Source organism: Stegostoma tigrinum, chromosome 8 (genome assembly GCF_030684315.1).
Source record: "Stegostoma tigrinum isolate sSteTig4 chromosome 8, sSteTig4.hap1, whole genome shotgun sequence".
Classification (NCBI taxonomy): Eukaryota; Metazoa; Chordata; class Chondrichthyes; order Orectolobiformes; family Stegostomatidae; genus Stegostoma; species Stegostoma tigrinum.
In genome coordinates, this window is record NC_081361.1 from 53,916,682 (window position 1) to 53,941,677 (window position 24,996).

Sequence of the window (24,996 nt, forward strand, 5' to 3'; positions counted from 1 at the left end):
GATCGAAACTGGCAGGTGTGACGTGATAGGCATCACAGAGATGCAGCTGCAGGGGATCGGGATTGGGAACTGAATATCCAAGAATGTACATCCTATCAAAAAGTTAGACAGATGGGCCAAGGAGGTGGTGTTGCATAATCAGTGAGAAATGAAATTAAATCATTAGGATGAAATGAGGTAGGGTCAGATGGTGTAGAATCTGTGTGGGTAGAATTGAGGAACTGCAAAGGTAAAAGAAAAGCACAGTTGGGGTTGTGTACAGGCCTCCAAACAGTCGTCAAGATCTGGGGTGCAAGATATGCCAGGAGATAGAAAAGGTGTGTCAGAAAGGCAAAGTCATAGTGATCATGGGGGATTTTAATATGCAGGTGGACAGGGAAAATCATGTTGGTAGTGTATTTCAAGAAAAGGAGTTTGTGAAATGTCTGCGAGATGGTTTTTTGGAGCAGCTCATGGTGGAGTCCACAAGGAAACAGGCAATACTGGATTTGGTGTTGTGCAATGAGGCAGACTTGAGAAGGGAGCTGAAGGTGAAGAAACCCTTAGGAGGCAGTGATCATAATATGATAGAATTTACTGTGCAATTTGAGAGGGAGAAGATAGAATCAGAGATAACGGTATTACAGCTGAATAAAGTCGTCAACAGAGGTATGAGGGAGGAGCTGGACAGAATTGACTGGAAGGGGAGCCTAGCAGGAAAGACAGTAGAACAGCGATGGTAGGCATTACTGGGAGTAATTCAGGAGATGAAGCAACAATTCATTCATAGGAAAAAGAAGCATGGTAAAGTAAGGATGAGGCAACCATGGCTGACAAAACCAGTGGACTGGGAAGCTTACAAAGAGCAACAGAGGGCAACAAAAAATGAAATAAGGAGGGAGAAGATTAAATATGAGGATAAGTTAGCCAGTAACATAAATGAAGACTGTAAGAGTTTCTTTAGGTATATTAACGGAAAAAGAGAAGCAAAAGAGGACATTGGCTCACTGGAAAATGACGGTGGAGCGATAGTAGTGGGGAACAAGGAAATGGCTGAGGAACTGAATAATTACTTCGCATCAGTCTTCACAGTGGAAGACACGAGAAAAATCCCAAAAAATCAAGAGAGTCAGGCGGCAGAGCTGAATATATTGGACATCACCAAGGAAAAGGTACTAGTAAAACTGATTAGCCTGAAGGTGAACAAATCACCTGGACCAGATGGACTACACCCCAGAATACTTAAGGAGATAGCAGAAGAGACGGTAGAACTGTTAGTGGTGATCTTTCAGGAATCGCTAGAGTCAAGGAGGGTCCCAGAGGACTGGAAAATCAGTAGTGTGACATCTCTGTTTAAAAAGGGCATAAGGCAAAAGATGAAAAATTACAGGCAGATTAGCCTAACCTTGGTCGTGGGTAAGATTTTGGACTCCATTGCAAAGGATGAGATTTCTGAATAGTTGGAAATGTATAGTAAAATATGGCAAAGTCAGCATGGTTTCACCATTACTTGAGGAGGTAGCGAGCAGGGTAGACCAAGGGGAGCCAAAAGATGTCATTGACCTGGACTTAAAGAAGGTCTTTGATAAGGTGCCACAAAGACGCTGCTGAGTAAGATAAGAGTCCATGGTATTAGAGGCAAGGTGCTAGCATGGATAGGCGATTGGCTGTCTGGGAGAAAGCAGAGAGTGGGGATAAAAGGGTCTTTCTCAGGGTGGCAGCTGGTGACAAGTGGTATCTCGCAAGGGTCAGTGTTGGTACCACAACTTTATACATTAATGATCTCGATGAAGGAACTGTGGGCATTCTGGCTACATTTGCAGACAGTACAAAAAATAGGTAAAGGGACAGGTAGTACTGAGGAGGTGGCAAGCCTTCAGAAGGATTTGGCCAGGCTAGGAGAATGGGCAAAGAGGTGGCAGATAGAGTACAACATGGGAAACGACATCATGCACTTTGGTAAGAAGAATAGAAGTATGGACTATTTTATAAATGGGGAGAAACTTCAGAAGTCCGAAGTGCGGAGACTTTGGAGTTCTAGACCAGGATTCTCTCAAGGTAAACTTGCAGGTTAAGTCTGTAGTCAGGAAGACAAATGCAATGTTGGCATTTATTTTGAGAGGACTTGAAAACAAAAGCAAGGATGTACTACTAAAGCTTTATAAGGCTTGTTCAGGCCACATTTGGAGTATTGTGTGCAGTTTTGGGCCCATATCTCAGGAAGAAATTACTGGTCCTACACCGGGTTAAGAGGAGGTTCACAAGAATGGTCCCAGGAATGGAAAGTTTAGCATATGAGGAACGTTTGAAGACCCTGGGACTATTCTCGTTGGAGTTTAGAAGGATGAGGTGGGATCTAATTGAAACTTTCAGAATACTGAATGGCCTGGACAAAATTGATATTGGGAAGTTGTTTTCATTGGTAGGAGAGATAAGGACCCAAGGGCACAGAGCACTTTAGAGTAAAGGGAAGACTTTTTAGAATGGAGATAAGGAGAAATTTCTTCAGCCAGAGAGTGGTAAATTTATGGAATTCACTGCCACAGAAGGCTGTGGAGGCCAGGTCATTGAGTACATTTAAGGCTGAGATAGATAGGTTCTTGATTATCAAGGGGATCAAGAGTCATGGGGAAAAAGCAGGAAAATAGGGTTGAGGAACTTATCAGCCATGTTTGAACGGCAGAGCAGACTCCATGGGCTGAATGGCCTAATTTCTGCTCCAATGCCTTATGGCCTTATGGTCTTATTTGAACTTCCTCTACTTAACAGTGCTATCATTGAAAAAAAATTAGTTCAAAAATTGCTGGAGAATCTCAGTGACAAACTGGACCCACTAGACCCAAAACATTAACTCCATTTTCTCTCCAAGGATGATAAGAAAAACAAGAAGGGATAGATAGAGTCCCACTTCTTGTCCCAAATTATTTTTCCTTCCTTCTGCTTTGCTGCTCAAAAGCAGTTGTTGAAATATAGTTATTGTGTATTCCAGAATTTAGATCTATTGTCTTTCCAAACTGGCTAACTGGCCAATGAACTTTTCATCTTCCAATAAGTGAAATTATCACACGTGTAAATTAAGCAAGAGATACAAATTATTTGATAGTGGCTGAGTTGTCTGGTTTCAATGTCTTTAGATAAGAATGGGAACTTCAGTGCAGACTGCTTCATTTATCCCACATGGGACTCCTGAAGCTTACCTCAGACCGTGATCGAGTGACCAGTGAAGCAAATTTAGATCCATGTTTCATCTTTTCTAAACGAAAAACATTGTAGCCCATGAACTGTCTGAAGAATAATAGTAGGTATTAGAAAATTTGCTAGTCTATTTTATTACATTGTATCAGCTTAATGTAAGGGCATGATCAAGCTAAACGTGATGCTTCTTATGATAAAATAACCTGTCATCACTCACTGATTAGAATCCCTGATTAGTATGGAAATAGACCATTTGACCCATCAAGTCCATACCAACCATGCGAAGAAAATCCCTTCCATGCCCACCCTATTCCTGTAACCCTGCATTTCCCTTGGTTAACCTTACTGGCATGCATATCCTTAGACACTATGGGCAAGTTAGCATGGTCAATCCACCTGAAGTTCACATCTTTGGACTATGGGAGGAATCTGGACCATCCAGAGGAAACCCACGCAGACATAGTGAGAATGTGCAAATTCTACATGGAGTGTCACCAAGGTGGGAATCAAGCCAGGTTTCTGGCACTGTAGGATAGAATTGCTAACCACTGAGCCACCATGCCACCCTGTATAGAATTGACATTTTGGTATGGCACCTAAAGAGCTGTAACCCAATGAAAACCAACACCTTTTGAAGTGAAAGAGAAATAAATTACAAAAATACACCAACACTGTTATTAATACATATTAAAAGCTTGTTCTGGGCTAAGGGAAGACATTTTCTTGGATTTCACCCAATCCATTTAGTCTCTTGAAAAATAAATTTTCATGCTTTTCCCTCAAGGAGGTAAATCAAGTGAAAATGCAAAACACCATCTAACCCAACATTGTGTATTATCCATCCTTGACAGTTGTTTCCCTCAGAGTTGTATTTCCATGGCAAGAAAATCAATCACAAAGGCACAATTGTTAGTCTAGATTCCCACCTCTAATCCTATCACCTGTTAATCTATGACCTAAGGGAACAATTTTGAAAAATTACTGTCAAAATAATGCATCAAGGCAGCTAGTTTGTTCTTCAATGGTCTACCGCTTATAACTTAAGTAGACCGTTTTAGTGCAAACTCCGCATTTAGCATGGCATTTCAAATTACTTGATCACTTTTAGTAGCCTTTCCAGTTTTCTTTTTATACGCAGAAAAACTCCATCAAGGCGACATTCTTTCAGCCACCATAATACATGAGGAATCATTGTAACATCCAGCACTTTTTAAACATATTGCTTCAAAAACAGGTTTTATTGCTTCTTGTTCAGTCTACCATTTCCTGTATTTTCACTTTACTAAAACATTTTCGGTGTACTTTTTTTTATCAAAAACGGTATTCTTTTTTTCATTACAAATGTATATGAATACAGAACCTACTTGGCATTCTTAGTTTTGAATATGTACGTGAGATAAATATGAATTTTGCACATGACACTTGCAGACAGTTTTGAATACCTTGGACAATAATTATTTGTGCAATATTTGAGGAGGAGTCAGATAGAATGTGAATTTACTGCTTCACCTCCTTCTCACCTTCAGTCCAACATGATGTATTAACATGCTGCCCGAGGTTTAAGCTTTCTGTTTAGTTTCAATGAAACTGAGAATCAAATGGTCATTTTCCCTCAACTTATTGAAACAGCTGTCAAGAATATGCATCAAAAAAATTCCTGAAATGTATGTTCTTTTTGCCCGAAGTTAGCTAGCAAATAGTTAAGTAGTAAAAATGATGAGTCAAAATTGAAAGGAACAGTTTTCAGGCATGAGCCTACAGCTTTCTTTGGGTATACTCCCTGAAGTGTGGTTGGTGAGACTTTGAACTGCGTGATGATGCACACCATAGTTTCCAGAGTCAATGTGATGTGCGTGATCTGGCTAATCTTTAGAGATCAGAAATTTTGGGGATTTACTTGTTTCATGGTGGGAGATGTTAAAGCATATTTTAAGCCACCAGCATCAGCTTAAAGGGATGGATTTTCTCATGATGCTTTTTTTCCACTGACCACAGAACTACTTTCAAATTTTGATGGTCTGTTACAGATTTGCTGATGCATCTAAAGGGACAGGAACAAGGTTTTTTCTTTGGTCCCCACCTTCCTATTTTAAAAATCAATTTAAAATATGGATCTGAGATAAGTGACATATCAGATATTAAACTGATAAAAACAGATACTAAGAGACTTTTCAGAATGCAGAGACAGAGGATAGTTCAGGAAGTGACTGTAACTAATTCTGTGACCCATATATTGTTTCTCAATATTGCAGTCAAGTATGCTCAGTACCTCATAGCTTATAATCTAATGATAGGATTTCTAAATACAGTGACAGCCCTTACTAAGTACCTTAATCTAATTCATTGTAAAAGAACTCTCAGGCCTCTTTAAAATAAAAATGATTTCAAATTTTATTTTTGCCAATAATGTGGAATTCAAGAATGATCGGTGTCTTTTACCTTTGGATGCTTGTTTCTGATAGTGTAAAGTGTTGACATGTGGCCCATATTTCCTGAGCAGGAAAAGCAGGAAATGAAACAGATGTTTTTGGAATTCAGTATCTTTCTCTAGGGATGCAATGCCCTATACTTCTCTTTCCTGGGTTTTTGGGTCACCCTCCAACTACAGATGTGACAGGGATTGATGTGATAATTGCCTGAGCTTTTATTCTGTATGACATATCTATATTAATTTGAGTGATGTGGTTGAGATATGTCCATTATCCGTAAGAACTTTTACAACCCCCTCTTTGCTCGTTTCTCTCTCAGAATATCCAGAGATCTGCGTGTCAGCAAGCTACCCATCGCAGTGTACTGCCTTCTCGAAGGATGGCAATAATTAGCCCCCTTAGCCATTTCCAGAATATGTTCCACAGATCAATCAGCCTCTGGGTATAATAAAATTTCTGCACATCTGTCCTCACTCCAGTCTTTCTCAATTTGAAAAAAAAACTTTTATTCTACCTGACTTCTTCATATCAGTTGATCAATTCATAATATTTAACCAAAGTAAGTTGCAAAGGTCCCCTGTAAACTTATGCAAATAAGTCCAATACAGAGCGTAAAGCATATCTTTATCGGTCAGTGAACTTAAAGTGGGAATCTTTTATACTCTTCTGTACAAATGTCCTTCTAGAGCTGTAGTATCATAGGATGCATAATATTTCAGATAAATTTAAAACAAAGCTTCATATGATCAAATTATCATTGTCTTTTCAAACAGCCTAACATAGACACATGTGCATGAACCTTTTGCAAATTTTCTGTAATGTCTACCTAGTTTCTTCCCTTTTTTGTCTTGTAACTGCCCATGAGCATAAGTGCTCACTTCCTTTAATTTTGAAAGCTATTTGCATGCCTTGATCAGATTAATAAATTTTATTTGTAATTTATGTTTTGCTTCTAATGTCCTGCCTGTTCCACGCTATTTAGTACCATTTGTGAATTTAATAATCATATTATATATCCCCAGTTCCAGGTAATTATGAAACGTAAGAAACCAGGACTATCAGCAGATCAGAATGAAAGCATCATTACAATTCTCTGAAAATTTTGCATTAAAATGCAGGATTCATTGCAACTGCTCACAGATAATGTTGAGAGAATGAAATTTCCGGATCAGGGAATGAAGTGAGTCCATCACAGGAACCTATCAAAGCAATGTGAGTGCTATCTGTTGCTTTCTGAGCTTTGACAAGACCCTCAGCATCATAGAACTAAATGGCCCTATACATCAGCTGTCTAAGAAGTCATAAGCTCTCCAAAAGATTGTGTTAATATTTATAAGGTACATAAGATGATATGGTTATTAATTTAACATTAATAAAGGGGACCACAAGATCTTTTCTCACTGTAAGCCCGGGTAGTTTGATTCTTAGAGATTAATGGATGCTCAAAATTGTTTTACTACAAATAAATGCAAGTTGTTTATACTTGGAGGCAATGGCAGTAGTCTGTGTGTTGACAGATATGAAAATTACTGGAGTAGCAAATAGTGAGGAGGATACTTTTAGACTATGAGAGATACAGGCTCAGATGGCCTGATAAGTAGCAGAAGGAATTTAATCTGGATCAGTGTGAGGTGATGCACTTGGGCAGGACAACCAAGGTAAGGGAATATATGATCAACAATAAGGCCGTGGGAAGTCCCAAGGATCAGAGGGACCTCGGTGTATCTTTCCACTGGTCCTTTAAGGTAGCAGGACAGGTAGATAATCTGATTAAAAAGATGTATGGAATATTTGTCTTTATTAACTGAGGCACAGAGTTTAAGAGCAGGGAGGTTATGATGAAACTGTTTAAGTATTGGTTAGGCCGCAGCTAGACGACTGTGTGCAATTCTAAAATCAACGTAATAGGAGGTATGTAATTTTACCGGAGAAAGTGTAGAAGAGATTTACCCAGATGTTGCCTGAGCTGGAGAGTATTCGTTATAAAGAGAGATTGGATAGACTTGGGATAACAAGGTGTAGACTTGGATGAACACAGCAGGCCAAACAGCATCAGAGGAGCAGGAAAGCTGAAGTTTCAGGTCTAGACCTTCTTCAGAAATGCTCATTTCTGAATGAGGGTCTAGACTTGAAACATCAGCCTTCCTGCTCCTCTCATGCTGCCTGGCCTGCTGTGTTCATCCAGCTCTACACCTTGTTATCTCAGATTCTCCTGCATCGGCAGTTCCTATTATCTCTTGGATAGACTTGGGTTGTTTTCCTTGGGCAAGAAGAGACTGAGGGGGCACATGACTGAGATGTGTAAAATTATATAGGTAGGGTAGACAGGAAGGAACATTTCCCCTTGATGGCTAGATCAATGACTTGGTGGCATAGGTGTAAGGGACAGATGGCTTAGAGAGGATGTGAGCATAAAGTTTTTCACACAGAGGCTGGTGTGAATGTGAAACTCACTGCTTGTAAAGGTGGTAGAGAGAGAAACTCTCATTACATTTAAGGAGTACTTAGATGTGCACTTGTAATGCCAAGGCATACAAGGCTATGGGCCAAATGCTGGAAAATGGGAATAGAATAATTAGGTGCTTATTTTGACCAGTGCGGAATCACTGAGCCCAAGGGCCTTTTTCTGTGCTGTAGACCTCTATGACTGTATGACATTAGTAGATAGATGAATCTCCAAAGTCCAAGAAGGTGTGGAAGGAACGTCAAATTGTAAACAGTTGTGCTTTAAAGTGTTCCAATAGTTCCAAGATAAGAGAGTTGGGTCTTCAAGAATAGCTAATCACCATTTCTACCTGGATGTAAGAATCAAAGTGATTCATGTGCTATCCTAAAATTGCACTGAATGTAACAGATACATGGCTCACTAGGCAAGGGTCCTAGATAAGTAGAGCAAGGGCAGCGAGAGGCCAGAAATCTCTATGATTCCCCATGGTGGGAAAGCAACTGGAAGCTTAAATTCAGATTTAAAAAATTCAAATTTGTGAGGAGTGAATATAATTACTTGGACTTGTACAAGCGTAAAGATTTCCAGCAAACCTCTCACTGCAAAGGGTGAAGATGGAAAATGTTGGAAATACTCAAGCCAGTGATGAAACAACTGTGAAGACAAAGTTAACATTTCCAGATGATGATCATTCATCATGTTGTAGTTTGGATGAAGCCACTTTATTAAAGCTGAGAAATGTCATGACCTTGACAATTAGTAACAGAGCTTTTCGTCTAGACAGCAGGTTGTCCAGTACAGTAGAATGGTTTGTTTGGTGAAGTCAACAAGAGTGTAACACTTCATTACTTTCTAATAAGATCCCCAAGGTTTATTAGCTCTGTGTCATTTTGAGCTAACTAATAAATGTTGGGTTTCGGCCTCTTTTGATGCTGCATTGTTTTTCCCTTTCATCCTTATACTCGTTATGGAAAGCCTTGCTGTTCTATCTTTACCAAAAATATGCTAATGTCCGCAAAGCCTACAAACTTCGCACTTTAAAGTGCTACTCAATAGTTCCCAAAAACAACAGAAAATTATTGAAATGTGCAGGCAAATGTTAGATATTGGAAATTTTTATCCAGCTTCCATTTAATGGGAAAATTCCTTTCAGTGGATCAATTTGTGACAATACAGGTATTATATGAATTCAAACTCCTCATGTTATCTCCATCACTTGCATTTCTGAGCAGGTAAAAACATAGGTAAAAGAAATAGTTCCAGCATTCAAATTACAGTTTTCAGTAGGCAGAAAACAGAAGACAAACCAAATGAAAACAGGCTGTTCCCTAAAACTTGACACTCAGTTTGGGATGTTGATTTTATACTCTTAAATTATAACCTTCTGTCAAGAGGCAAAAGGGGGATCTTTGAAACAACAGTTGATGCTTCTTAAATGAATTGCCGTATGACTACTACTCTTAATGGTCCCAGTGGAAAACACACTGGCGTCCAAGGAACAGGTTGTATGGAATTCCTGTATAGCCCAAGAATATCCCAGAGACAATCCTAAACTTTTGCTTTCCATGGGCAGCACTGATGGAAACCCTGTCCACTGAAATCCTATTTTCCTTCCTGCTTCCTCCATCCCTCACCACCAACCTACCTCCACATTAGCATATCTATCACAGAGCATGGAATACGAAATTGTGAATGTTACTAATTAAGTCCCTTGAAATGCCGATATATGCATCTGTATTTACTATTATCATGATAGGTGATACCAGGTATTGGGTAGTGCCCCATCGAAACTGGCCTTTGGGCTTTGACAGTGTTCTGTTCAGGCATCAAAGGCAGGAAAGAAAATATATTCAGATGCCAATATAACAACCTCTTTAAAAATTTGGATGGAACAACCTGTAGTGTGTATGCTGTATCTGCATTGTGGAGTTAATAAATGTTTAAATAATAAGGTAAGGAATGAATAGGAGAGAATACTTGAATTTTATACTTGCCAAAGGTTTGTAATCTTTCCCTGCTCTATTCTCCATCAATATCCAGTCAAGAATCTTTAGCACCATCTCCTAACAAAGAATCTTGAATGGTGGCTTAGATAATTCCCTCTTCTTTCCCTTATTACAGCAGTGTGTGACTCCTGCAAGCACACTTGAAGGTGAAAGATGTGAAAAAAGTTGTCTAACCTCATTACCCAGTCAAATAGGCAGCTTATGTGAGTGTAAGAATGATCAACTAGCAGCGACAACACTGTGTGGAGCTGGAGGAACACAGCAGGTCAGGCAGCATCAGAGGCACAGCATAGTTGACTTTTCAGGTCGGGACCCTTCTTCGGAAATGGGGAGGGGGTAAGGAGATGGGAAATAAATAGAGGGAGAAGGGGTGGAGCTGGGGAATGGTAGGTGGGATGGTGATAGGTGGGTTCAAGTGGAGAGTGGTAGGGATTGATCAGTGGGATGGGTTGGGCAGATAAGTGGAAAATGGACAGGTTGCATCAGGTCAAGGAGGTTGGGATGAGAGGAAGCTTAAGATGTGGGATGAGGCGTGGGGTGGAGAGATTTTAAACTTAATGAATACTGTGTTTAGGCCATCTGGCTGTAGGCTCCCGAGGCCAAATATGAAATGCTGCTCCTCCAATTTGCTGGTGGCATCATTGTGACACTGGAGGAGGGCCAGGATGGATGTGTCCCGCAGGGAGTGGGAGAGGGAGTTTAAATGGTTGGTGACCCCAAGGTGTTGTCAATTATTGCATACAGAGCACAGATGCTTCACGAAATGGTCTCTGAATCTGTGCTTGGTCTCGCTAAAACAGAGGAGGCCATATCGGGAGCAACAGATACAGTAGACCAGGCTGGAGAATGTACAGGAGAACCCCTGTGGGATATGAAAGCTTTGCTTTGGGCCTTGGATGGAGGTGAGGGTAGAGATGTAGGGGCAGGGGTAGCACTTCCTGCGGTTGCAGGGAAGGGTGCTGGAGGTGGTGGGGTTAGTGGGGAGAGTGGAACGGACGAGGGAGTTGTGAAGAGAGCGATCCCTACGAAAGGCATATAGTGGTGGGGAGGGAAATATCTCTTTGTTTATAAGGTCAGATTGTTGGCAGATGTAACGGAGAATGATACACTGGATGCGGAGGTTGGGGGGGCGGTGTGATATGTGAGGACAAGGAGGATTCTGTGTTTATTTTTGTTAGAGGGAGGGTCTTTGAGGGTAGAATTGCAGGAAATACAAGAGATGCGGTTGAGGGAATTTTTGATCACCGGAGAGGGAAAGTTGCGGTCCTTGAGATGGGAAGACAAATTACCTATAAGACCCTTTTAAAAGTGAATGTTTTTGCTATGTTATGATGTGGCCTAGTCAAAAGTTTTCTCAGGTTTGAGCGCTGACACCAGCTGAGCCTGAAAATTAGGAGGTGCCTCGCTTGTTTTTTTGAGCCTGTATTCCAGATGTTTGCACTCCACCCCACTGAACAACTGTCCCGCTGACTCCCCAAATGCTCATGCTGATATCACAGCAAATGCTAAATGGGGTCACAGATGAAACAAACGTTTCGGAAGGAATATCCTATGAAGTTTTTTTTAAATTTTTGCCTGTGATGTGAACATTACAAGCTAAACCAACATTTATTGCCCATCCCTAAAAGCCCCTGAGAAAATGGCATTGAGATACTTTCTGGAACTGCTGTCATTCAAACAGCACCAATTGACATCAAACCCTATTATGATGCTTTGATAACCAATGGCTCTATAGACAGGGGCATAAGAACAAAAGTATATTATTTGGCCCTTGAGCCTGATCAGTCATTTAAAATGGTCGCAGCTGGCCTACTACAACAATGTCTTTTCTCCATACTAACCCCATAACTCATTGACACTCAATACTACATCACCTTCTACTTTAAATAACTTCAAAGACTGAGCTTCCACAACTCTCAGAGTAAAACGTTTTCCTCAATTCGGTTGTAAATGTTATCCCTTCTGTTTTAAAGCCTGTGGTTCTAGACTCCCTACCCAGGGGAAACATCTTATCAGCACTGACCTTGTCTATCTGTCGACATATTTTATAGGTTTCAGTGAGATCTCCTCTCATTCTTTGAATGTCGAGAGAATACAGGCCCAGTTTCTCAATCTCTCTTCATAGGACACTCACACTATCACAGAAACCTGTCCAGTGAACCTTTTTTGCACTCCCTCTGTGGCAATAACATCTTTCCTGGGGCCAAACCTACTCTACGTGTGGTCTAACTGAGTTCCTACATAATTGAGTAAGATTTCCCCACTCCTGGACTCAAATCCTCTTGCAATAAAGGTTAAGATTCCATTCGACTCGCCAATAACCTGCTGCACCTGCAAGTTAGTCTTCAGTGAACTCCTCACAAATATACCTGTTGATTTGCATATCTACACTTTTCAACCTCTCACCATTTAGGGAATGCTCTGAACATCTCCTCTTCCAATCAAAGTGGATAAGCTAACATTTTCCCACATGATATTCCATCTGCCATGTTCTTGCATGTTTGTTAAGCTTGTCTAAATTCTCTGGAAAATGTTTTACATTTTCCTTACAACACACATTCTTGGCTTTGTGTCATCTGGAAATTTAAAATTATTACATTCGATCCCCAGCTCCAAATCATTGATGTAGACTGTGAACAATGTAGCACTCCTGTCTCTGAGGTAAAGGCTGCAGTTGTGAGATCCCACGTCAGGATTTGTTGACCTATGACAGAAATGTTCACAATGTAGTTCAGCAATGATAATCAGTCTGCTAATTCTTACAAATCTTAGTTATAAAAAGTGAGCATTATCATTGCTGTCTGTCCCTTGAAATCGGGATGATGTGAGCACTGTTACCATAATGTAACAGAGCCTTTAACAGCATGCAGCGTTATTGAGGGAGAGCGTATCAGTTCCTTTGAGCCCCTTCCAGCAGGAAGATGTGGCTTTGGCAAGGTGGGGCCATGGGATAAAACAAAATAAGGAGCATAAAGGAAGGACTTGTGTAGGAATCCTTTGATGGTGACTGCAGAGTCACAAGGTGATATTGGAGCAGGTATACAAATCCTTGATACTAAGCAGGTCACACTGGCATGTCCCTTGAGCCAGAGAAGCCTGATCTTCTGCATCTATTCACAGGTTTGAGCTACAGATAAGGCAGGACTTAAATTTCACATCTACCTTCATCCAGCCAACTCTATCAGTACTAATGATTAGAGTGGATCTTATCTTTCAAAAAAGATCCATTGTTCTCCATCGAATCTCCTGAAATCAGAAAGGTTTTATCCTGGATCTAGGCTTTATATTAGAACTCTGTTCACATTCGCAGCCAATGTTGTTTTAAAGGCTGAAATGCAGTCTTTTCATACATGCTGACACCGGATAACCTCTTTAGCTCCTGCACACTCCAATGTTGAAAATCTGTTTAAGTGATCATCTGCGCACAGAAAGAGAGACAGGGTTAAATTTTAGATTAACAGCCTTTCATCAGAACACTGTTTCTGTTTCTAGAAACATTAATTCTGTTTCTATCTCCACACTACTTCCAGATTACTAGATGTTATCGGCATTTTCTGTTTATTTCAGATTTCCGACAATACCTTATGGGAGCTAAAGTACTGTTATTATTTGTGCAAAAATGCAACTCAATATTTCTGTTGAGAAACTAAAATAAATAGGAAAAGGAAAGTGCAATACACTTTCTTTTTTGTGTTTTGTTGTGATGTATATGAACTTTAAGGGAACAGATCTGGAGTTGCTATCAATCACTATCACCTCAGTAGGATACAACATCATCATCTCATGACTTGTATTCACTTTGCAAGCAGCAGCGATAGAGAGTGGATGTACTGGTATGTAGTCGCCTAGTGAATATGATCTGTAACACATGTAGGCTATGAAGAACCCATGTTATTATTTCACCAATTTTTGTCACGTGATTTGAATGCTTATATTGCAGAGCAGGACGTAACAGTTTGAAATAGCCTTTAGCCACTGTAGTTCTTCTATATCTGTCTTTGTAGTTTGTTTTCTGTGCTGTTAGGAACAAACACAGTTAACTTTAGCCAAACAAAGCTTTTATCCTCCAACTTTACTGTAAATAATTTAGAAAAATAATCAACAAAATATTGTTATATTCTCAAGGGCTTTCAGTTGGGTTGTCAAAGCCCTTCTGATTCATCCTGACAAACTGCAGGCATACTATAAACACATGGACTTTCCAGGGTCTCATCGCGATCTTTCACCTGAAGACAATGTTCTGTCTATCCAAAGCATGCTTCAGAAGGTGCTAACTGGATTGGTTTGAATCTCATTTGCTACCCAAATACAACATGTGCACCTCTGAAGCTTTGTGGATATGTAAGGTCAAGAAAATATCAGACACACAAGCAGAACTAATAACCAGGAATGGGGAGCCTTTCCTGGAGGGATTTGCCAAGGTTTTGAGAGCACAATGTGGTAATCATGTGCAATGTCTTTGGATCTTCAGCAATCACCAGCCACTGCTTTAAAGAACATTGTTTATACTGTACAACACCCTGTTCAAATCAGTAGATCCGATGCTCATTTCTCAGTCTGAAAAGTGAATTTGGGGTCTGCAAGATCCAAATTTGTATTATGAAGCTGACGACAATCTGAAACATGTGGGCATGCTATTTACCCATTTAACAGTCACATGAAATTGCATTAGATGGGCCTTAAATCAGGAAGCAGCTGGAGTGCCTGGCTCCTCCTTTTCAAAGCAAATGTATGTCCATTTCTGATGAGAAATGGATGGAAGGTAATTGAAAGTTGTCTGTATATCTCTTTTAATTTCAAGAATTTAATCAGGTTGTGATGGAATATGTGATGTGTTAAAATACTCTCATTACCTAACAGATTTTACTCTAAATTCTTAATTGGTTGGCAAAAGAAAAGACTGGGAGATTATTCTCTTAAAAAGGATTATAATAATTTGATTGGTACTTGTTTTTCTGAGAAATTTGCACATAATCAAATTGCACTTAATAAATTAAAATTGTAATCCATACATTGAAATATAAACCAATAATCTTGAAAAAAATAGTAAACTCAAATTAATTAACTGGAAGAATCTGTATATCAGGTGTTGTAAATTGCAAGTATGTCTGACTATAAGAAGTGTTTGCGTAATACTATACTTTGAAATTGTCTCTCAGCTTGCAGCACCAAGAAAGGAACTATCCATGTTTTTAAAACAGACCAGGGTTAAGAATAACTAGCATGATGATTCAAGCAAGGAATATCAACAGTGAACAGACAGAAATGTGTGGGAGGAGTTATGTGTGAGTAAACAGGGTCAGTAAGTGATTTCTTTCTTCAATAGAAGTACTGTCAAATCAGACAAACACAGACATAAAGGACTACAAAGTGATTAATGAATAATTGATCAGTTTTCTATACCAGACCAGAGTTAAGTCTTAAAAGTTTATTGCTTGCAACCTTATGTAGTTGGTTAATAAATTTATTTTTAATAAACAGAGGTAGAGTACGCCAGCCTTGATACTGTACTGTGGGCAAGGCTTCACCATTGTCCTGTACAGTGGTAGTAAGATTTCCTTATTTTTATACTTCATCCTCCTTGCAAAAAGCTCCAACATCCCCCATTTGCATTTTCCCAATTACCTGTCATACCTGCATGCTACCTACTGTGATAACAAAGTGTGGAGCTGGATGAACATAGCAGGCCAAGCAGCATTTCAGGAGCACAAAAGCTGATGTTTCGGGCCTAGACCCTTCATAATTTAGAAAAACAATCCTCTCTGATGAAGGGTCTAGCCCGAAACGTCAGCTTTTGTGTTCCTGAGATGCTGCTTGGCCTGCTGTGTTCATCCAGCTCCACACTTTGTGAGGTTGGATTCTCCAGCATCTGCAGTTCCCATTATCTCTGCTACCTACTGTGATTCATGTTGGCTAATCAGATGCCTCAATTCTGCAGACTCTCTCCTCTCAAATAGTATTCTGTTCTATTCTTCCTAGCAAGGAGAGCACTCTCAAACCTCACATAATGTACCCCATCTTGCAAAGTTTTGTCCACTCACCTATCCTACCACCATCCCTGAGCCAGCTGTTTATATTCTCCATCCCACTTGTTTTCTCAACTATATTGCAAATTTGGTTACGATACAATCAGCCTCTTCAGTGAAGGCACTGATTTAGATTGTAAATAATTGAGGTTTCAACAATCATCCCAGCAGTGCTCCATTTATATTTCTGCAATATTTCTGCTCCATTCTGCAATCAGAGAGGAGATGGTGGTGTGTAGTGGTAATGTCACTGGACTAGTAACAGAAACCCAGGATAACTTATAGGTCTGTACTCAATGGAGTTTAGAAAGAAGAGAGCGGATCTCATTGAAACTCACTGAATACTGAGTGGCCTGGATAGTGCGGATGTAGAGAAGATGCTCCACTCACAGGAGAGACCAGGATCCAAAGGGCATACCCTCAGAGCAAGGGCATGACATTTTAGAACTAAGGTGAGGAGGAATTTTTTTAAGACAGAGAGTGATGAATCTATGGAACACATTTGTTACAGAAGGCTGTGGAGGACAAGTCATCTTTTCAAGACAAAGATAAATAGGTTCTTGATTATTAAGGGATCAAAGGTTATGGGGAGAAGGCAGGAGAATGGGTTGAGGAACATATCAGCCTTCAATGAATGGTGAAGTAGGCTCGATAGGCCAAACAGCCTATTTCTGCTCCTATATCTTGTGGTTTAACACATGAAAATGGCCTATTTATCCTTGTTTCCTGTTAATTGTAAATACACCCTGTTAATATATGATCGTCCATGCTGTGTGCTTTTGTTTTGTCGTATCATGGGTATCACTGAAACACAGCTCATAAAACCGCAGAAATGGCAACATTCTTGCCCAGAAGTGTTTTCAGATGGAATAGCTCAGGTAGATTGCAATATGAGAAACTATACAGGTTAGCTCAGTTGGCTGGTCAGTGACTTAGAGTGACTCAAACAGCGTGAACCCAATTCCCAAACCATCTGAGATTACCACGAAGGAGTCTCTTTCTCAACCTGTCCCCTTGCCTGAGATATAGTGACCCTCAGGTTTAACCACCACCAATGAGAGGCCAGCCCTATAGTTCAGTCAGACTTCGACAAATTTACCTTTTGGGCTCCCAGAGGGAATGATTTATTAGCAGGAGCATCAAATGATGCTGTGTAGCTCAACTCAATGCTATGTACTGCACCCAGTGTTGTGAGTATAGACCTCAAAAGGTCTAAATGAGATTGGGAAGTAAACATGTAGACAAATTGCTGAGAAGCTCAGAAATAACAGAACAGTACCTGAAAGACATTTTAATTACAGTGTTCCTGAAATAAAATTTATGCAAATTGTATAAAGAACACAGAATTCTTTAAAAAGGATTTGGGAATAATTTTTGCTAGTAGATAGCATGGCAAACAAGAGAAAAGACAAATTTGCACTTAGTTTTAGGGAATGCATTTGTTCAGCGGAAGTCTTGTCTGGCTGATATGAATGAATGAATATTTGAGGAGGTAACAAGGAAGGTCATTGGCAACGGGGTTGTAGTGTAAATAGATTTCAGCAACATATTTTTGAGAACTTCCTTGTAAAGGACAGGCCAGAAAAACATCCAAAGGAATTCAAAACTTTGGTCTGAAGTGGCCTTAGAGGCAAAAGGTAATGGTAGATGGGTGTTTTTGTGAGGAATAGCTGTTTGCACAGCTTCCACTGTTCTACCTCAGTTCCAGGTTCTTTGTTTACTGCACTATGCATTGACTTAAATGTAAGGTGCTCGGCTAATAAGCTTTCTGTTGATCATAAAATCAGTCTTGTGGTTTGAAAGTGAACAAGGAAGCTGTAGACAGCAGGAATGTATCACTTTAATTAAACTGGTCACGTGAGGACAAAATGGAAAAGAGTCAAATTTGGGGAAATGTGGAGGGCACAAAATATAAGGGAATAGGCAATAAATAGATTAGTCTAATTGTAGAGGAATGGAAGTAAAGGGAATGCATATACATGGACCTTTATAGACAGCAGGACAAGTTGTTTATAACAAATATTTTAACTTACCAGTCAAAGCACTTAATAAAAGAGCAGAGAGTTGATGCTTCAACTGTATAAAATATCAGCTAGGCCACTGCTAGAGAACTGATTATAGTTGTGGTCAGCAAATGACAGAAAGATGTGATAGTTCTAGAGAATTTACAGATTTATGAGGTTGTTGCCAGGAATATGGAATTTTAGGTATGGTGGAATATTGAATAGACGAGGGTAGTTTTCTCTGAAATGGAGAAGGCTGAGGAGAGATATAATTTACATGTATTAATTTATAAGGGGCCTAGACAGCATGGACAAATTTCCTGTAATAGAGAGGCCAACTATGGCCATCATCTTAAAGTGATAGGTAGAAGCATTAAAGGGAGTTAAGGATACTTATTTTCACCTCACCTGAAATTGTGGTAACGATGAAAACTCTTGATACATTTACAAAATACTTAGATATAGAATTGAATTAACTTAAGGGATCTTTTTTATTAATTCATGGAATGTGGACACCTTTGGCTGCACCAGTATTTGTTGTCCGTCCCTAGTTACTTTTGTGAAGCCAGTGGTGATCTGCTGCCTTAAACTGCTGCAGTCCATTTAGTGTAGATAGAACCACAATGCCATTTGTGGGGAAGGGAGGAAATGCAGTTACAGGATTTTTGAAGAAATGGAGATATATTTCCAAGTCTGTATGGTGAGTGATTTGGAGGAGAACTTGTAACGTGTCAAAAACCTCACTGATTGTTCAATAATTTTTATTTCATTCTTTTATCAATTTTTGGTTTGGAACTGTGAACTGAGAACTGTGCACTGAAGATCACCTTTGGACTGTGAGCAGGCCTGGCAGCTAATTGTGTGTTAGTTTTTGTTCAAAAAAATTCCATATACTCTTTACACCAAAGAAATCAGAATGTTTGACCAGAACCACATTCACCCCATTGTCTGCTCGAGTTTCCACCAGGCGCTCTGGTTTCTTCCCACAGTCCAAAGATATGCAAATTAGGTGGATCAGCCATGCTAAATTATCCATAGTGTCCAGGGATATGTAGGGTAGGTGTGTTAGCCATGGGAAGTGCAGGGGTATGGTGGGGTTTGAGTTGGGTGGGATGCTGTTCAGAAGGTCTGTGTGTACTTGTTGAACTGAATGGCCTATTTCTACACTGCAGGGATTCTATGATAGCAGATACTTAGCCATTAATTAGGTCAATACCTGGGAACTGGTGGGTGGCAAGTCTGGAAGGGAAGATGATGGTCAAAGTAAAGGAGGGGCCAGAGCTTTGAACTGATTTTTGGTCTGTGTTCTTGAGAGGAGAAGTTCGACTGTTGAAGCTACAGCATGAAGATCTGAAATCCTGAAGTCAGGAGGCATGCAAATCAGCTATTGGAAGTTTGGAGAATAGAAACTAAGTTATAAGTATGACTGAATTCCTCAGAGCAAACTGAAAAGTTGGCCATGATTGATGTCTTCCAAAAAATCAATCAGGAAACAATCATATACATTTGTGGAAATATGCATCATGAAAACCACTAACGTAATGTGGGCAGTTTAATTATTTTATGTTGTTTATCCCCTGTCTGTCTTTTGCATGAATGGAGCTGGAAACAAAGGTTATCAGGTTGAAATCAAAGGCATCAGTTAGATTACATCATTTAATTTTTTTGTGCTGATGTTAATGTATTGTTAATAAATTGCTAAGTTTTTGTTTAGAACTATTGGGATCAGTTTTTCTTTTAAGTTTTAATTTTACTGTGTTGTGAATACACGAGGTAGAAGGGCTGATTTGATTCAGCTGTTTGTCTCCATGCCTTTGGAGGTGTGAGTATGTATCTGCAGTCCTTGTTCTTCTCAATGATACTGTTCATGGATTTGGAAGGTGCTGTCCAAGGTACCTTGGTAAAGTTCGTGTAGATGGTATGCACCATTGTAACATTGTCATTCCTGGAAGGACTGGACGCCTATGAATGTGGTGTCAATCAAGCAGGCTTTTTTGTTCAGGATGGTGTAAAACCTGAGTTTTGCTCGACCTTCATTCATTCAGCCAAGTTTGGTGTATTTGTCACACTCGTGACTTATGCCTTGAAATGGTCGTCAGACAATGGGAAGTGAGAAATTGAATTACTTGCTGCAGGAATCTAACTCTTGTAGCCATCATATTTAAATACACAGTGTGTTTCAGCTTTGGTCAATGGCAACCCATAGGATGACGATTATGGGAATTTCACTGATGGTAATACCATTGAATGCCAAGGGGCAATGGTTAGATTCTCTCTTTTTGGAGACGGTCATACCCTGGTACTCTGTGATACAAATGTTATTTGCTACTTGTCAGCTGAAGCCTGGATATTGTGCAGGTCTCATGGCATTTGGATACAGACTGCTTCAGCATCTGAGGAGTCACACAAAGTGAACATTTGCTGACCATTCCCACTTTTAATCTCATGATGGAGGGAAGGTCATTGATGAAGCAACCAAAGATGGTTGGGCTCAGAACTCTACCCAGTGAAACTCTTCCAGTAATGATCTGAAGCTAAGTTAATTGAATTGAAACAAGCACATTCATCTTCCTTTGAGCCAGAAATGACTCCAATAGAAAGGTTTTCCTCCTGATTCTTATCAACTCTAATTTACCTCAGGCAAAAGGCGTTCCAGGTGTAATTCAGGGTTTCCAGTTTTGAAATTTTGCAAAGGGCCTTACTGGAAATCTAATCAAAGGTGGGCATCGTGATCTCTTTTTCTGTCTTTAAGTTCTTACATTCTTATGACTGAGGGCAAAGTTTACTCCTCCCCGTTGTGTGCAGAATGGCAAGAAAGCTGGGAAAATGTGGCAAGAAGGGAAAAGTTAGATTTTTTGCAAGTTTTGCAATTTTGTCCTTTAACCTTACATGGTGAATTCAGAATCTCATTTATGAATGATCACTATCTTTACTTCCATGTGTTTGCCTCTCATTAATAGGCTAATTCACCTTTATATCTGCATTATTTCCCAGAGAAACAGATGCTGCGAAATCCAACATGAAAATTTGTGTGTACCAGGCAACTGCAGCTCACCAATTGCTTGTACAGGACATTAAGCAACTGTCTCTTCAGCACAATGTCCATGCATGCCCCTTGGCCATCAAGCTCCTCAACATTTCAACTATGCAAGTTGGCACCAGCAAAGACTAAACCTTGCCACATTGTCCTTGCTGTCCTCAGGCCAACCAACACACTGCCTCAACGCTTCAACTCTCTTCATTAGAGTGCAGGGACATCTCTCGGTTGTATGTTTCTTACAGGTTACTTTGTGTGTCAGGACACAAGTATGTCCTGCATCTACACTCAATGTATCTTATAGCTCTTAGCCTACTCGCTTACTTTGCGCTTGCTGAGATAGTGTCACTCTCTGCGACTTGCATTGCTTTTTCATAGAGGGAGAAGGAGACAAATTGTCACAATAGGGACTACTAAATACTCAAGGCGTGGGCCTGTTAATGTACAGCACTGAGCTAAATCAACATCAGTCACCTTCAGGGGAGGTTAGAGCCTAGTGGTATTATTGCTGGACTATTAATCCAGAGACTCATGTCCTAGGTTCAAATCCCGCCATGGCAGATGGTGGAATTTGTATTCAATAAAAAAATCTGGAATTAAGAGTTTAATGATGACTGTGAAATCATTGCCAATGATCAGGAAAGAAATCATCTGGTTCACTAAAGTCCTTCAGGGAAGGAAATCTGCCATTCTTACCCAGGCTGGCCAACATATGACTCCAGACCCACAGCAACATGGTTGACTCTTAACTGCCCTCTGGGCAATTAGGGATGAGCAATAAATGCTACCTGGCCAGTGCTGTTCTCAACTCATGAATGAATTTGTTTAAAAAATAGTCTTGCAACATGCGTCAGTAACTTTTGCAGTTAACTTGCTTAAAATAGTGTTTGCACATAGCAAGCATCAAACAAATTGCCACATCTGAAAGTCAGAGGACCAATCTGTAGTGGAGCCAAAGGATCAATGGTTAGTTTTGGGGGTACCATCACACTCAGTCAAAGAGCTTGTCCATCTCTAATCCAGCAGATTTGTCACAGTTAGTTGAGCACTTGACTGTACAAGAGTCTTGGAATCTTCAGTCAAGGCATTGGGCCCCAGTTGCTGATGCAGATTAGCTGCAACCAGTCTGGAATCACAGGTGGATGTGTTGACATGCTAAAGAGACATCAGTCTGGTTGATGGGCCAATTTTTCCTGCAATGAGATAAAGGGAGAGATTGAGTTTGATGGAAATCAATCAAAGGGTAGTTAGGTGTGAGACAGAAAATGTGGTGTGGCGTCCTGGGTGCATGAATAAGAAGCTCAGAATGTGTGAATATTTTGTAGTTTTGGACGACGAGTGGGTGAGAGCCATTGAATTGATATGATCATGAACCTTGATAAGGTATGTGTACAATTGTGTAATTAGTGAATGATGGGCTTTTGAGGTAAGAGAGAAAATGATGGCATTTACCTTTGCACAATGCAAAATATTATCCATTGATCTTCTTTCTGCACTGTGCATTCCATTTAACCTGGGATAAAGCACTGGCCTGAGTCTCTACCTATGTCAAAGCTTTCTGGTCTGTTATTGTGGTCTCCTTTGGTGGTTTGCAGGAAAGAGAACAACCCTCCTTTCCACTAACCCATTCACAAAACCTATCTGCCGATCTATCATGTGGGGAGCTACATTTCCTTTCTAAGCTTTGTCCTCCTGGATAACAGTACAATAGTGTGAGGGCCAGTTCCTGACTTATAGCATCTGAAATGGTAAGTAGCTGGGCTTTAAAAATGTTGCTACCCATATGACTGCCATAAGACCCTGGCAGCAGTGAGCACTTCAATCTCTTCGCCATGTGATTCTACAAGTCAGCCACCATAGAGCCCGGCTGCATAACTAATATGGAGGAGAATCAACGATATTGTGGAAAATGATGTTGCTTTGAGCCACAGAGGAACAGGTGGCATGAATCTCACTCAGCAAAGCACTTTGACTGAAAATGGAAAAATTATGCCCTAAGGTTTGCACACTGAATGAATATTTTAAGAATACTTATTTCCTGCAAGTTATGGATTAACAATATTTAATCAGTACAGAAATCAGTGCTTACATTTGAAACAATTATGCTAATTAGAATGCCAGTACCAAGAAACACCTTGTATAATTTGTGTTTTCCATTAAACATTCACAGAGAACTGGAAGAATAGTTGGATTGGCATAATGGTAATAGTTAAAATCCTCAGTAATTATTTGTGACAGGTCTGTGCATCTGATATGCACATTTTCTTAAAACTTAATTTTTATGAATGGCAGCTAGTACATTAAATCAGAATAAGAGTATGTAAACACCAGGAACAGGAGAAGGATCCTAGAACAATGGGTATGAAGGAAATTAATCTGTCCAAAAAATAAAAAAATGCCTAGAAAAGAAATGGAAGAAAATATAAAACTTAGCTAATAAAAAAAATGACTTGCTGCAAAGTAGAGCAAAGTCTGGGTCATGGAGTTGAAATTTTGCTCCACCTTTTTTGTTGAGTCTGAATTTGAAATTGGTATCAGAGGTCAAAAATTAAATCATAGAATTTTAGAAATGAGTTTCAGTGAAATTACAGTCCAAGATGGATTCTGGCTCATGTATCAGCAATCAATTTTTAATACCATATATCGATGTGCTTTTTGCAGTGAAATTGCTGTGCTGGAATTTAATTGCTAAACGAATAAAAAAAAAACAAGGCCCATCCAGTTCACTAGCTATCATCCTTTTTGTCTTTTGAAACAACAATATTAGAGTTGTTGGTGAATCACAGAAATCAATCATCATCAATTATTCTACAGCAGATCAGGACATGATGGCAGGGATAATATCGGTGGTGAAGATCTTGGGAAAGTCAAAAGACACTTGCTGCTGCTAAAGTGCAGTTTCTTGACATGTCATGTCTCAAATGACTTGTAACACAAAATGTTAATTCTGAGGGAAATCTATATAATTTGTATTTAAATAAATCAATTTTATTTGCTTCCACTGCAGATTTATCATAAAATTACTGTTGAATCAATGAAATATTGGGTGGTTTGGGGGCTTGTGGAGGAGTGCAGATTCTGCGTCTGTCCAGGGTCTAAATCAGCAAGAACGTGCCAGCATGTTGAAAACCTGCCATGATCCATCCATTTCCATCTTTAACCAGCATGCATTTGTAAGCACGCTGGCAACTTCTTTGGAGTTTGAGGATCTGTAATTTAAACAGTTACCAAGGATTTAAGTGGAAAGTTAAACGAGCTTCCTCGCATGATCAATTGGTGCACAGATTTTCACTCCTCAGCAAGGTGAGACTACAGCAGAGACCGATAGTTGTGCAAAATTGACAAGTCTTCATAGACTGAAACAGATCCTTTGTTTGCTTGCCTGAGTGAAAGACTTTTTCATACCAGACATATAATCAGAATGTGCTTTTGACGTTTCAGAGATAATTTCCAAAAGTTTGACTGTAATATCTGCTGCCTTGTACTTTACTTACCTTGATCTGTCATTTGCAATCAGATTTCACTGAAAACTAGGAGCAACCTCTGCACTTCAGTCGTGAGTCTCACATATGGAACAGTAGGAGCAACACTAAAAGCTGCATTGTACAGACCTTTTCATAGCAAACTTCTGCTACATATAAGGCATATGGAATAAACTGAGAGCTCCAGCTTGAAAATAATGATAACCAAACTCAGGCCGTACAAGCAGAAGATCTGCTTTTGTGATATGACTGAGCAGATTCTGCAGCTCAGACTGTCTCTCAAAATCCTGGAACAAGACCTCCTTTCTAAGAGGGCCACATAAGACTGCATTGCCAGAGGTCGTCAAGGTCACCTCGGCTCTAAATCTCTTGCAAGAATTTGCTGGTGACATC